This window comes from Prionailurus viverrinus, chromosome B2, assembly GCF_022837055.1.
Source record: "Prionailurus viverrinus isolate Anna chromosome B2, UM_Priviv_1.0, whole genome shotgun sequence".
NCBI lineage: Eukaryota > Metazoa > Chordata > Mammalia > Carnivora > Felidae > Prionailurus > Prionailurus viverrinus.
In genome coordinates, this window is record NC_062565.1 from 1,992,451 (window position 1) to 2,005,048 (window position 12,598).

At 45.6% G+C, this 12,598-nt stretch overlaps 1 long non-coding RNA gene across 1 annotated transcript; it reads right to left on the reverse strand.

Annotated features, from left to right (window-relative positions):
* Nucleotides 1-9,304: 9,304 nt before the first annotated feature.
* On the reverse strand, nt 9,305-11,551 carry LOC125165708 (uncharacterized). Its single transcript, XR_007152193.1, has 2 exons — nt 10,521-11,551; nt 9,305-9,838 (listed from the first exon to the last, which is right to left on the reverse strand). It is a non-coding gene; the product is annotated as an uncharacterized LOC125165708 (long non-coding RNA).
* Between the last annotated feature and the right edge of the window lie 1,047 nt (nt 11,552-12,598).

The window sequence follows — 12,598 nt, forward strand, 5'->3', positions numbered from 1 at the left end:
TATTGAAAACATGGTTGTGACTGAACTGAAGACTGATGGCATTAACAGGGGGGCTGGTGTTGAGGGTATTCCAGAGCTTGAGATGTGTGAGAATGAGCACCTGCCCTGGTGGGGAAAGAGGTTAGAGAAGGAAAGCACATCTCCTCTGGCTTTCTCTCTCAGCAATTCTAAATCCTCTGTGCCCGAGCCAGTTGCTGCAAGACAGAGAACTGTTAGCTGGGATTTGATTGCTTTTCTTGGATTTTGCTTTCTTCCTTTTAAATTCTGTTCTCTTTCGGGGCGCCTGGGTGGCGCAGTCGGTTAAGCGTCCGACTTCAGCCAGGTCGCGATCTCGCGGTCCGTGAGTTCGAGCCCCGCGTCGGGCTCTGGGCTGATGGCTCGGAGCCTGGAGCCTGTTTCCGATTCTGTGTCTCCCTCTCTCTCTCTGCCCCTCCCTCGTTCATGCTCTGTCTGTCTCTCTCTGTCCCAAAAATAAATAAAAAAAAATTAAAAAAAAAATTCTGTTCTCTTTCTTATCTGGTACCCAGTCTGTCCTCACCAAAGACTTTCTCTTCCTGGGGCAGAAGTATTATTTCTGGAAGATTATCAGCATCTAGATGACAGGGATATATCCTAATCTTCCTTTTTATTATCCGCTGAGTTTGTATGCAAATGCTTAACAAATAGGTTTTTAGTTGGTTGGTTGATATTAAAGCCTGAAAAATTTGAGGACATTGTGGAGGGAAAAGGTAGGAAAAGCTATCTGTATGGCTTTACAAAAGCATTACCTAAGCCTGAGAACAAGATTTTATTTTGTGGTGTTGTAATGAAGTCTTATACAAAACTAGGGTATGTGACAATTGTATCTGGGAAATGTTAAGTTTTCTCTGCATTAGGAATTCTCCCAAAAGATTCAGAAGAATATTTCTGAACCACAGATCCATTCAAGATCATGATGGCTAAGGAGTTAAAGGGGTTAGTAACCTTGACCCCCTAAGATACAGTCTCCAAAAGCCAACTAACCCCTATTAATAAAAGAAGGGGGCCAGACTAGGGTGCAAGAATCCTGGCAACAATGGAGTAAGTCTATTGACCAGAACTTTTGCCAGTGCGCTAGGTAGTAATGTTAGTGGGAAATGAATGCCTGGGCCCCTGAGTCAACTCCAGGAACTTTGCTGTTAGTGGCTGTGGTTCAAGATACACATTAAGGAGCAGATTCTACAGGTGCTGCTGCTTAAGTAGTTCTTGACCATCCTGTCCAAAGAGCTCCAAGCCTGTGTGCACAAGGAGCATCCACAGTGTGGAGGAAATGGGTGTACTAGGAAGTTTTAAGGAAGGAGTTTGACGTTCTAGACACTGGATAAGAAAAGAGCTATAATCTGGGTAGGACAGTTGAGGATGGTGGTGAGGGAACAAGGGTGCAAAACTGGAATGAGTAGATCATTACTGAGCTAAAACCTCTGTGGTTCCAAGTCTGTCTCTTACTCTTTGCTATCTGCTTTCCTGTACTTGGGCTTCAGGTTCCTGGGTCTGCTGTTCTGTGTCCCTTGGTTACACTACTTGTGATGTATTTTCTGAAGTTCTATTTCCAATTCCCAGTGTGGTTCCCTCACAAGCTCAACTGGATCCAGTTTTCTCCAGGTCCTACCTTATTGCCTTAGACAGGAAATGTCTTTTAAAGAGAATAGTGGACCACAAGTCTTAGAGTTTCCAACTCTGGCTTATGGAAAGCCAACTATGCCACGAATCTCAGAGATTCAGTGTGCTACCAGAAAGGGATAAGAGCAGAATTCACCTTTGGCCAGAGCATCTCTCCAGAGTACTTCTGACACCCATTGTTTATTTGTCAAAGGTGTAGTCAGGAAGTAAAACAATGGATACTTTTATTCTGGCCTGGGGTGGTCAGTGAAGGTTTCATGGGAGTCATTGAACTTTAAATGGACAGTGGGTGGGCCTTAGAACAGGGAAGGAGAATCATCTAGGGAGCAAGAACTTAGAAAATTGAGTGATCTGTGTATGTCCTCCATAAAACTTACTAAAATGTAACTGAAACACTTAAGTAAACTCCTCAGCCTTAATGAGACTTATTGAATCAGCAGAGAATAGTAATAGCTTATTGAGATGTGGAACCTGGACTCTCTCACTGGCTGAATAACTTCTCACACTCCAGTGTTAAGGTATTTGTGACTCTGTTAAATGAGAAATGGAGACGTGGATGCTTGAAGTCCCTTGTGCTGACTTGAAATGTTGAGGATCTCCTGTATTTAGTACATTCCCAAATCACTGTAGATCTGGCTCTATCCCCCTTAGTAACAACTCTGACCATGGCTGGTTTTGGCACCATCTTCAGTACTGAATGAAACTTTCCCCTGGTTTTTATTTAACTGTTCATTCTTCTTTTCTCAGATTTCTATTGGAGCATATTATTATTTTAAAAATTTATTTATTGATTTTTTAAAATTTAAATTCAAGTTAGTTAACATACAGTGTAGTCTTGCCTTCAGGAATAGAAGTCAGTGATTCATCTCTTACATATGACACCCAATGCTCACCCCAAAAATGCCCTCCTTAATGCCCATCACCCATTTAATCCATCCCCCAACCCTCTTCCTCCAGCAATCCTGTTTGTTCTCTGTATTTAAGAGTCTCTTATGGTTTGCCTCCTTCTGTTTTTATCTTATTTTTCCTTCCCTTCTCCTATGTTCATCTGTTGTGTTTCTCAGATTCCACGAGTGAAATCATGATATTTGTCTTTCTCTTATTTCACGTAGAATACCCTCTAGCTCCATCCACGTTGTTGCAAATGCAAGACTTCATTCTTTTTCATCGCCTGGTAGTATTCCATTGTGTATATATATACACCACATCTTCTTTATCCATTCATCAGTTGATGGGCATTTGGGCTCTTTCCATAATTTGGCTATTGTTGATAATGCTGCTATAAACATTGGGGTGCATGTTTCCCTCTGAACCAGCACTCCTGTATCCTTTGGATAAATAACTATAGTACAGCTGCTGGGTCGTAGGGTAGTTCTAGTTTTAATCTTTTGAGGAAACTCCATTCTGTTTTCCAGGGTGGCTGCACCAGTTTGCATTCCCACCAATAGTGCAAAAGGGTTCCCCTTTCTCCATATCCTCACCAACACCGATTGTTTCCTGAGTTGTTAATTTTAGCCATTCTGATGGGTGTGAGGTGATATCTCATTTTGGTTTTGATTTGTATTTCCCTGATGATGGGTGATGTTGAGCATTTTTTCATGTGTCAGTTGGCCATCTGGATGTCTTCTTTGGGAAATTGTCTATTCATGTCTTCTGCCCATTTCCTCACTGGACTAGGTTTTTTGGGTGTTGAGTTTGGTAAGTTCTTTAAAGTTTATTTATTTTGAGAGAGAGAGAGAGAGCGCACATGTGTGCGCTAGCATGGGTAAGGGAGGGACAGAGAGGGAGACAGAATCCCTAGCAGGCTCTACACTGTCAGTGTGGAGCCCAATGTGGCTCTTGAACTCATGAACCTTGAGATCACAACCTGAGCCGAAACCAAGAGCCAGATGCTTAACCAACCGAGCCACCTAGGTGACCCTATTGGAGCATGTTATTATCAATGGCTGTTGTCCCCACTTTTTCCAGTTCATGGTCTCTCCCTCCTCAGTCCTTCTAATAATGTTTCACTGATTCTTGGTGATGGATTTACTCTAACACTTCATAGCTCTCGTTAATTCTCTTCTATTTGTGTTCATTCAACTTCCAATTCCACATTTTCCTTTGATTCTCTTCTCATTCTTTTCTCATTCTTATAATGGGTAGAATAATCTAGTAAAGAAATAGGATTTGGGGTCAGAATATCTGGTACTGGGGTCTGTGACTTAGCAGACATTTTAGGGACAATGCACCAGCAGACAATGCTCTTTATTCTTTCTGTAAAGATTCCTAGTGTGGTCATTTCCTCTCCACGTTTATTGCTATGTAACAAATTACCCCAAAGTGTACCATCTTAACACAAACCCCTGATTTCTGTGGGTCAGGAATTTGAAGGGGCTTAGCAGAATGTTCTGGTTCAGGGTGTTCTCAAGAGGTGAGGATTCTCAAAGGATATTCTCAAAAGGTGCCTAGATGGCTCAGTTGGTTGAGCGTCTGACTTTGGCTCAGGTCGTGATCTCATGGTTCGTGAGTCTGAGCCCTGCATGGGGCTCACTGCTGTCAGCATGGAGCCCGCTTTGGATCCTGGGATCCTCTGTCTCCCTCTCTCTTACCCACTCACCTTTTCTCTCAAAAATAAATAAACATTAAAAAAAAAAAAAAAGAGGTAGCGGTCAAGATGTTGGCTGGGCTGCAGTTATCTGAAGAAATCTAAGGATTTGCTTTCAAGTTGCTTCCCTCACATGACTATTGGCAGGATGTCTCCGTTCTTTAACATGTGGACCTCTCCATGGGGTTGCCCGAGTGTCCTCACAGTATGGCAGCTGGTTTCTCCCAAAATGAGTGATCTAAGAGAAAGACCAAGGAGGCTGCAGTGCCTCCTATGATCTAGTTTCATACCGCCACTTCCACCATATTCTGATTTTTTGGACATACGTCACTAGATTCAGTCAAGACTCAAGGGGAGGGAAATTAGGCTCCATCTTTTAGATGGAGTTGTGCCAAAGAATTTGTGGTTATATTCTAAATCACTGCAGGTGAGTTTCTTAACCTCTATGAACTTCTGTTTCTTCACCTCTAAATGAGGACGAAAATAAGATCTACCTTAGAGGAATGAATTATGAGGTGAAATGAAGATATCTTTCAAAAGTGCTTTATATATGGTATAACTCTTTAATGCTCTCATAATTTTACTGTCATTACTGCCAAAAATCTGTTGTTCTCATCTGTGTCCTGGATCTCTGCTGTGTGTTATCTCCCATGAACTGACCCGGTTACCTGTGCTTGATTTAGGTTAACCCATGGTACCCAGTCTGGGACATGATTAAATCATCCTTTGCTCTTCCCCTTAGGTGTCTCTCTCAGATAATAAGTTCTGTCTGTGCAATCTTTTTACTTTAGGTGACAGAAATAGTACCAATAAGTTTGCTCTAAAGAACAAATATTTAGAGAAATACATCCACATAGGCAGTACCAGCTAAATAATCTGCAGGGCTAGTGCAAAATGAAAATGTGAGGCCCCTTGTTCAAAAAGCAGGAAAAACATATTGTTAAAGGTATTAAAAATAAAACCTTTTTGTCTTTCACCATCTGCTGTCTTGTAACTCACCAGTTGTGTTTTTTTAATGTTATTTTAAGTAAATAAAAATTAAAATTTTGAGTTTTGCTGTTCACCTTAATATTGTACAATGTCAGTTTTATTTAGTTTTTAAATTTTCATTTCATTTCATCTCATTTCATTTTGGCTCCATGGCCAACATGGGGCTTAAACTCAATGACCCCAAGATTAAGAGATGTGGGGCACCTAGCTGGTTCAGTCAGTAGAGCATGTGACTCTTGATCTCAGGGCTGTGGGTTCGAGCCCCACATTGGGGGTAGAGATTACTTAAAAAAAAGTCCCGTGCTCTACCAACAGAGCCAGCCAGGCCCCTCCACCCCCCACCCCAGTACAATGCCAGTTTTAAATGCAAGTATAGGGGCACCTGGGTGGCTCAGTCGGTTGAGCGTCCAACTTCAGCTCAGGTCACGATCTCACGGTCCGTGAGTTCGAGCCCCGCGTCGGGCTCTGGGCTGACAGCTCAGAGCCTGGAGCCTGCTTCCGATTCTGTGTCTCCCTCTCTCTCTGCCCCTCCCCTGTTCATGCTCTGTCTCTCTCTGTCTCAAAAATAAATAAATGTTAAAAAAAATTAAAAAAAAATAAATGCAAGTATAAAAGCATCTGGAATTATCAAATCACACACAATTAATATCTTGTAGCTCCTATGTGCATATGTATTTCAGATCTGTAGTAACACCGTACAAAGGTGACTCCTCGCTTCCTTACAGGCACACATTCTACCAGAACTCTACCTTTAGCTTTGTTTGTTTGTTTGTTTATTTTTGAGAGACACAGAGTGTGAGTGGGGGAGGGGCAGAGAGAGGAGGCACAGAATCTGAAGCAGGTTCCAGGCTCTGAGCTGTCAGCAAAGAGCCCAGTGTGGGGCTCAAACTCACAAACCGTGAGATTATGACCTGAGCTGAAGTTGGAGGCTTAACTGACTGAGCCCCCCAGGGATCCCTCTACCTTTAGCTTTTGATGAGTAAGGAGGAAGAAAAAGAAAGGGTCATCGGGTTGCTCTCTTCCCTTTTGCTTCCTGCCATCATTTCTAGTAAGCGGCTGCCTAGCCCAGGGAAGTAACACAAATAAGAACGTGGTGGGGTTTCTTGTTCCTGTTTCTTAGACCCTGCCATTTGCCAGCATTCTGAATTATAAACAAATTATGGTTCCAGCAAGAAAGTATGGTCTCACCTGTCCGTCAGCACCCCAGCTACTCAGCTGCACATGTAACAGCTTACTTTGTAAATGTAGGGGCAAAGTTTCCCTCCTTCTACAGACGTTCTTTGGCTAGGCTAATAATTAAATTGACATAAGATAGACAAACAGGAGAAAAACTTAGTTATGTGCATGTAGGACTCCCAAAGATGAGACCCCTGGGCAATTGAGGTTTACGTGCCATCCCGAGTCAAGGAATGGGCCAGGGACCTGGGACTTCAAAGGGTAGGAGGGTAATTCACAGGGCACTAAGAGCAGATGTTGGTAATCAGACGTTTGCCATGGCATGCAGTTAAGTCTTTCAGATGAAAAAGTTATGTCTGGTAATAGCTCCTTTTCTGGTACAGGCCCCCTTTCTAAATTATCTTAGGTAGTTAATGGAGAGGTAAACGGTTTTCCTGGTCTTCTGGGTCTTGATTGCCTTTGGCTCAAAAAAATCCACATGCCAAGTGGCGCACTTTGGGGCAGCCTATTCTGCCCCCCTTCGTAGTTACTTTGAATCTCACTAACTCCCATGAATCATGGGTCCACTGGAATTTTGTGTTCTTGGGGGATTACCAACGCTACACCTGAATGGGAAGGCAAGACATACGCTCTGCGTAGGTGTGCATTATTGTTCTGCTTTACTTATAGAACATGAGTTCAAAGATAAAATTTAGAATCTCAACACTGTGACAACATAGCATATTAAACCAAGCTAAGGACTTTCCGGAAGTGGGACCCTTCTAAGTGCTAGGGCCCAGTGTGACTGCATAGGTATCACACCTTTGAAGTAAGCACTGCATATCTAGGAGACTCCATGGGGAGACTTACAGGGAAGGCAGTTGTGAAGAAGTCTTCCAACATACAGGTGATAAATGTAGGAGAAATTTCTCCTGGAACACAGGACAAAAACCTTGTAACTATGCTGAGTGTGAGAAAGCCTTTATTCAGCTTTCCCCCCTTTCTGAACATCAGAGAACCCACTTGGGGAAGAAACTGTATCACTGCAGTAAGTGGGAGAAAACCTTTATTCGATGCTTTCATCTTGCTGGTCACTTGAAAATCCATGCTAGAGTGAAGCCCTATAAACGTAAAAAATGTTGGGCATGTGGGTGGCTCAGTCCGTTCAGCATTCAACTCTGGATTTTGGCTTAGGTCATGATCTCAAGGTTTGTGAGTTTGAGCCCTGTGTTGGGCTTTGTGCTGACAGCGTGGAGCCTGCTTGGGATTCTCTCTCTCTTTCCCTCTCTTTGCCCCTCCCCGATCACTCTCTCTCTCAAAAATAAATAAACTTAAAAAGAAATGTAAAGACGGGTGCCTGGGTAGTTCAGTTGGCTTCAGCTCAGGTCATCATCTCGCAGTTCATGAATTTGAGCCCCACGTTGGGCTCAGTACTGACAGCTCAGAGCCTGGAGCCTGCTTCAGATTCTGTGTCTCCTTCTCTCTCTTTGCCCCTCCCCCGCTCATGCTCTGTCTCTCAAAAAAAAAAAAAAAAAAAAAAAATAATAATGTTAAAAAGAAATGTAAAGAATGTGAGAAAGCTTCCGGTGCAAGCACTGGCCTTATTCAGTATTAGAGAAACCCTATGAATGTAATAAATGTGGGAGAGCTTTTCAGGTGAGTTCAGCTCTGGTAACGTCTCAGACTACCCCTGTGCATAAGAAGCTCTAATAATGGGCTATATATTCAGGCAATTTCATTAAGAATTCAGGTCTCTTTCAACAGATAATATGTTTGGAAAAGGACGCTATGGAAAGAAGCATGAGAAAAGCTTCAAGGTCTTTTCCTCTTGACATGGCAATTTTTCCCAATGTCAGACCCTTGTATGGAGATAAATAACTAGTAGTGCAATTGCTGGGTAGTTCTATTTTTAATTTTTTGAGGAACTTCCATACTGTTTTCCAGAGTGACTGCGCCAATTTACATTCCCTCCAACAGTGCATGAGGATTCTTTTTTCTCCACATCCTCACCAACACTTACTATTTCTTGTCTTTTTTTTTTTTTTTTTTTCTTGTCCTTTTGACACCGGTCATTCTCACTGGCATGAGGTAATATCCCATTGTGGTTTTGACTTGCAATTCTCTGATAATTTGTATCTCTTGGTCATCTGTATGTCTTCTTTGGAAAAATGTATGTTTGCCTCCTCTGCCTGTGTTTTATTTTTTAAGGTAGGCTCTGTGCCCAATGTGGGGCTTGAACTTAAGACCCTGAGATCAACAGTCACATGCTCTACCAACTGAGTCAGCCAGGCACCCCATCTGCGTTTTAATATTTTCTCCCATTCTGTAGGTACAGAATTATGGGACGAAGTGGGCAAGGAAAGAGACAAATAGAGCGACAATCAAAGAGAGTTGGATTGAATAATGAGAGTAACAATGGGTGTCAAAAGTAGATGATGATGAAAATAAGCAGTAAGTTTGGGGATCGCAGTTGAAAGTGACAAAGAAAAAGAATTTGTTTTCTTTTTTTCTTTAAAGTTTATTTACTTATTGGCAGGGTGGGGGCAGCAGGTGCACACAAGCAGCGGAGGGGCAGAGAGAAAGTGACAGGGAATCCCCTCACTGACTGTGCAGAGCCCAATGCAGGGCTTGAACTCACAAACTGTGAGATCATGACCTGAGCCGAATTTGGACACTTTACCAACTGAGCCACCTAGGTGCCCTGAAAAATTTGTTTTTAATTGATGGTCAGGATAAATTCAAATGTACTAGAGGGAACAGGGCCAATAAGGAGATAATACTAAAAAGAGAAATCTAAGATATTTTAGAATCTTTTTTAACTAAAGACAGCAGGGACCAAGGGAAAAACCAAACAAACAGGGTTTGATGAGTCTGAAAGATGAGGCAGATGATGTAGCTGCCATCACAGGAAACAGAAAAGAGGTACAAAATGGCTTCAAAGGATCTGGGAAATTCAGAAAAGGTCATTTTAATACAAAAGAGTGAGTTCTGCTTTACAGAGCAAGTACTAAATGTACAGTAGAGGTTAGGCTATGATTACATATGATGAAAACATAAATAGCTTTAAGTAAAGATGAACTTTATGAGAGCAGCCTGAAAAGGTTGTTCAATGAGGTTAGGAATGCTGTACAGCTTCCTCACGAGTCAGATAATAGGGACGACAGCGTTATGTTATTCCGTATCACGTCCTCTGCTAGTGCTGCCCAAGCTGGAATGCTGTACTTGAGAGGACAGATATTCAGTTGGACTCAGCACCGTGTTTCTGTCTCAGGTGTTCCGAATGCTTTTCAACCTAGATAGCTGGCACAGCTTTCAGCCACCCTCTCTCAAGATGGATCCTGACGCTTACCTTGTTCATGAATGGCCTGGAAGTCTACATGTTTCTTGGCCTAGAATAGCTGGTGGCTTCTGTGCTGCCTGGTGAGGAAATTCTGAACACACTCCTATTCCACCTGTCCTGGCTACAACCTGGAAACAATTAAGATATGGTTGGGTTTGTGAAAGACTCAATGAGTGAACCAGAATTAATACCTGATTATAAAGACACCTCAGGGAACAACTCTCTAGGCACAGAATAGAGCAAAATGCACAGTCTGTTCCACCTTCAAGAAGAAGCCAGAAAAGATCAGGGGCCTGGGTGGCTCAGTTGGTTAAGAGTCCAACTTTGGCTCAGGTCATGATCTCCCGGGTTCGTGCATTTGCGCCCTCTTGTGGAGCTCTGTGCTGACTAGCCTGGAGCCTGCTTCGGATTCTGTGTCCCCACGCCCTACCCACTCGGGCTGTCTCAAAAAAAATGAATAAACGTTGAAAGAAAGGAAGGAAGGAAGGAAAGAAACCAAGAAAGAAACCAAGAAAGAAAGAAAGAAAGAAAGAAAGAAAGAAAGAAAGAAAAGAAAGAAGGAAGGAAGGAAGGAAAGAAAGAAAGAAAGAAAGAAAGAAAGAAAGAAAGGAAAGAAAGAAGGAAGGAAGGAAAGAAAGAAAGAAAGAAAGAAAGAAAGAAAGAAACCAGAAAGGATCAAGGTAAGTAACGCAGGCACCAGTACACGTAGCCTGGTCGAGGGGGCCTGAAGCTCCGCAACCCCGCTCCCATGGCTGTACGGATGCTTGTCTCCCTGGCTGGCTATTCATTTATTTAATCACGCCTGCCGACCTGTTTCGTGGAGCTCTCTCTGCAAAGCCCCCACGGGATCGCCGCCTCCTCCCTGCTCTCTGGCTGATGCTCTACCACCCGGGCCTGGAGCTCCGTGGGCAGGATGGTCAGGCTCTGCTCCTCGGCGGGACATCCGCCACTGCCGCCAGAGGTCCTAGAGTTGGGGCGGAGGCCTCCCAGGGTGCAGGCGTCCCCAGGTAACAGAAACGCCCAAAGTCAGGAGCAGCAGTGGCTACGTCCTGGTCGTTGGGGGCTCTTCCGGCACAGCACACATTCTTGGCTCCAAGCGCGGTCCTGCTCTTTCAGGGTCGGGAGCCAAGGCTGCAGCCACTACGGGCTGTCACCGAGGCAACACGTATTACGGCATAGGCTGGAGTATGTGGGAGACTGGCTTTGGGGGTGTTTTTCGGGCTACTCCTGAGGCAAGACGAGTCATTAACGTACACAAATGCGAAAGGCTGCTGAAGGCTTTACTGGGGTTAAAGCTGACCCATCATCTGGAAACCCACCGAGTGAAGCACGGAAATACGAATTCCGAAGGAAAACGGGCGATGCCGGTGAATTCTGACGTCAAACCTGTAATGCGGAGAGAACGTGAAGCTTGACGACAGACGGACTGAAATGAAAACAGCAAATCGAGCACGCTGGGCTCTTCCAGTTCAAGCAAATGCGCGGGTGAGACTTCAGGTCACGACCAGAAAACGACCACACCGAGCGCGGGTCTGAGTGCCCGTGAGGACACGCTCCAGGGCCGCCCCGGGAGCCGCAGCCTCGCACAGCCGGCGCGAGAGGGGAGGCGACACCGGCAGAGGGCGTCCTCGCTCCCTCCCGGGCCTGCCGGGGCGGCGCACCTGCTGCTCCCAAACCGGCGTCTTCCCGGCGCCGCCGCCTTCGTCTCGGAACTCCGTCCCTAAACCTCGGCAGCAGCCGGAGAGACGTGAGACCCGGGCGCCGCGGACACCAGCCGGGGCCGCCGGGCCGGCCCTCGGGGAGCGCACCGGCCTCACCGCCACCACACCATCCGGCCGGAAGCGGCGTAGCCACCGAGGGCGGAAGCCGCCGGCTTCCGGCCTCTCTGGGAGACGCTCCTCTCGGTGGTGGCTTCGCGCGGCCGGAGGAAACCTCGCGCGGCCCCGAGGGTCGCAGCCCCCCTCTCGGCCTCTCTGGGACACGTTCCTCTCGGTGGTGGCCTCGCGCGGCCCCGAGGGGCGGCGCCGCGAATTTGAGGGGCTTGTGGTCGTTGTCCTTCTGGAAGGTTGAAGATGCTCGCGCCCCTGTCCCCTACTTTAAAGCTCCGTCCGGTGGGGATACTGTCAGTCACGTGATCAAGGTTAGGGGCTGAGACCGAGCCCCGCAACGGCGCGTGTGTTTGCGCCCCGGTTCCCGCACGCCGGGAGCTTTGGGGCCGGACGCTCCCCGGCGCGGTTTCCTCCAGCCCGGAGCGGGGGAGAGGTACGGCGCTTCTCACGCCGTGGGCTGCGCTACACAGCACCTGCAGAAAAGAAACTGCGTTCAGTAGTCAAAACAAAACACCCCCAGTACAGGTATTGGGTTACTGAGATCCCATCAGGACATTTCTAATTCAAGGTAATTGAGAAACAAATGCTAAGTCATTTGTTATGAAGCCTATTTATTCGTGGAAGATTTTGTACGTTAGATCATCATTCTACAAAGGACGTGGTTTGCTAGAGTTTTCACGTAAAGACCTTATGCATGCAGTGGGATGTTAAAGCCTTATATCGTTTTTATCCCATTAGGGAAAATGTGCCTCGTCAAGCAGGTAAAAGAAGTCTAGCCAGATTTGCCTTTGTGTCCTGAAATCACTGGTGGAGTTCCTACTTGTTGGATTCCTGTCTCCACTCTCTGATGCCAACTCTCTCTACCCGGTCTTTTCTGGAGAGAAGAGCAGCCAGTGCGGATTCCCTCAGCCCTCTTCCACAATTGTCTGTAGCCGGAGACCCTCCTTATGTCAAGAGAGCTGCCCAGAACTGCAGTCTTGGTACGTTCACCCCAGGGAGGTGCCCCGACAACCTCCCCCCCCCCCCCCCCCGCAATGGGGCAGGAAGATCCTAGGTATG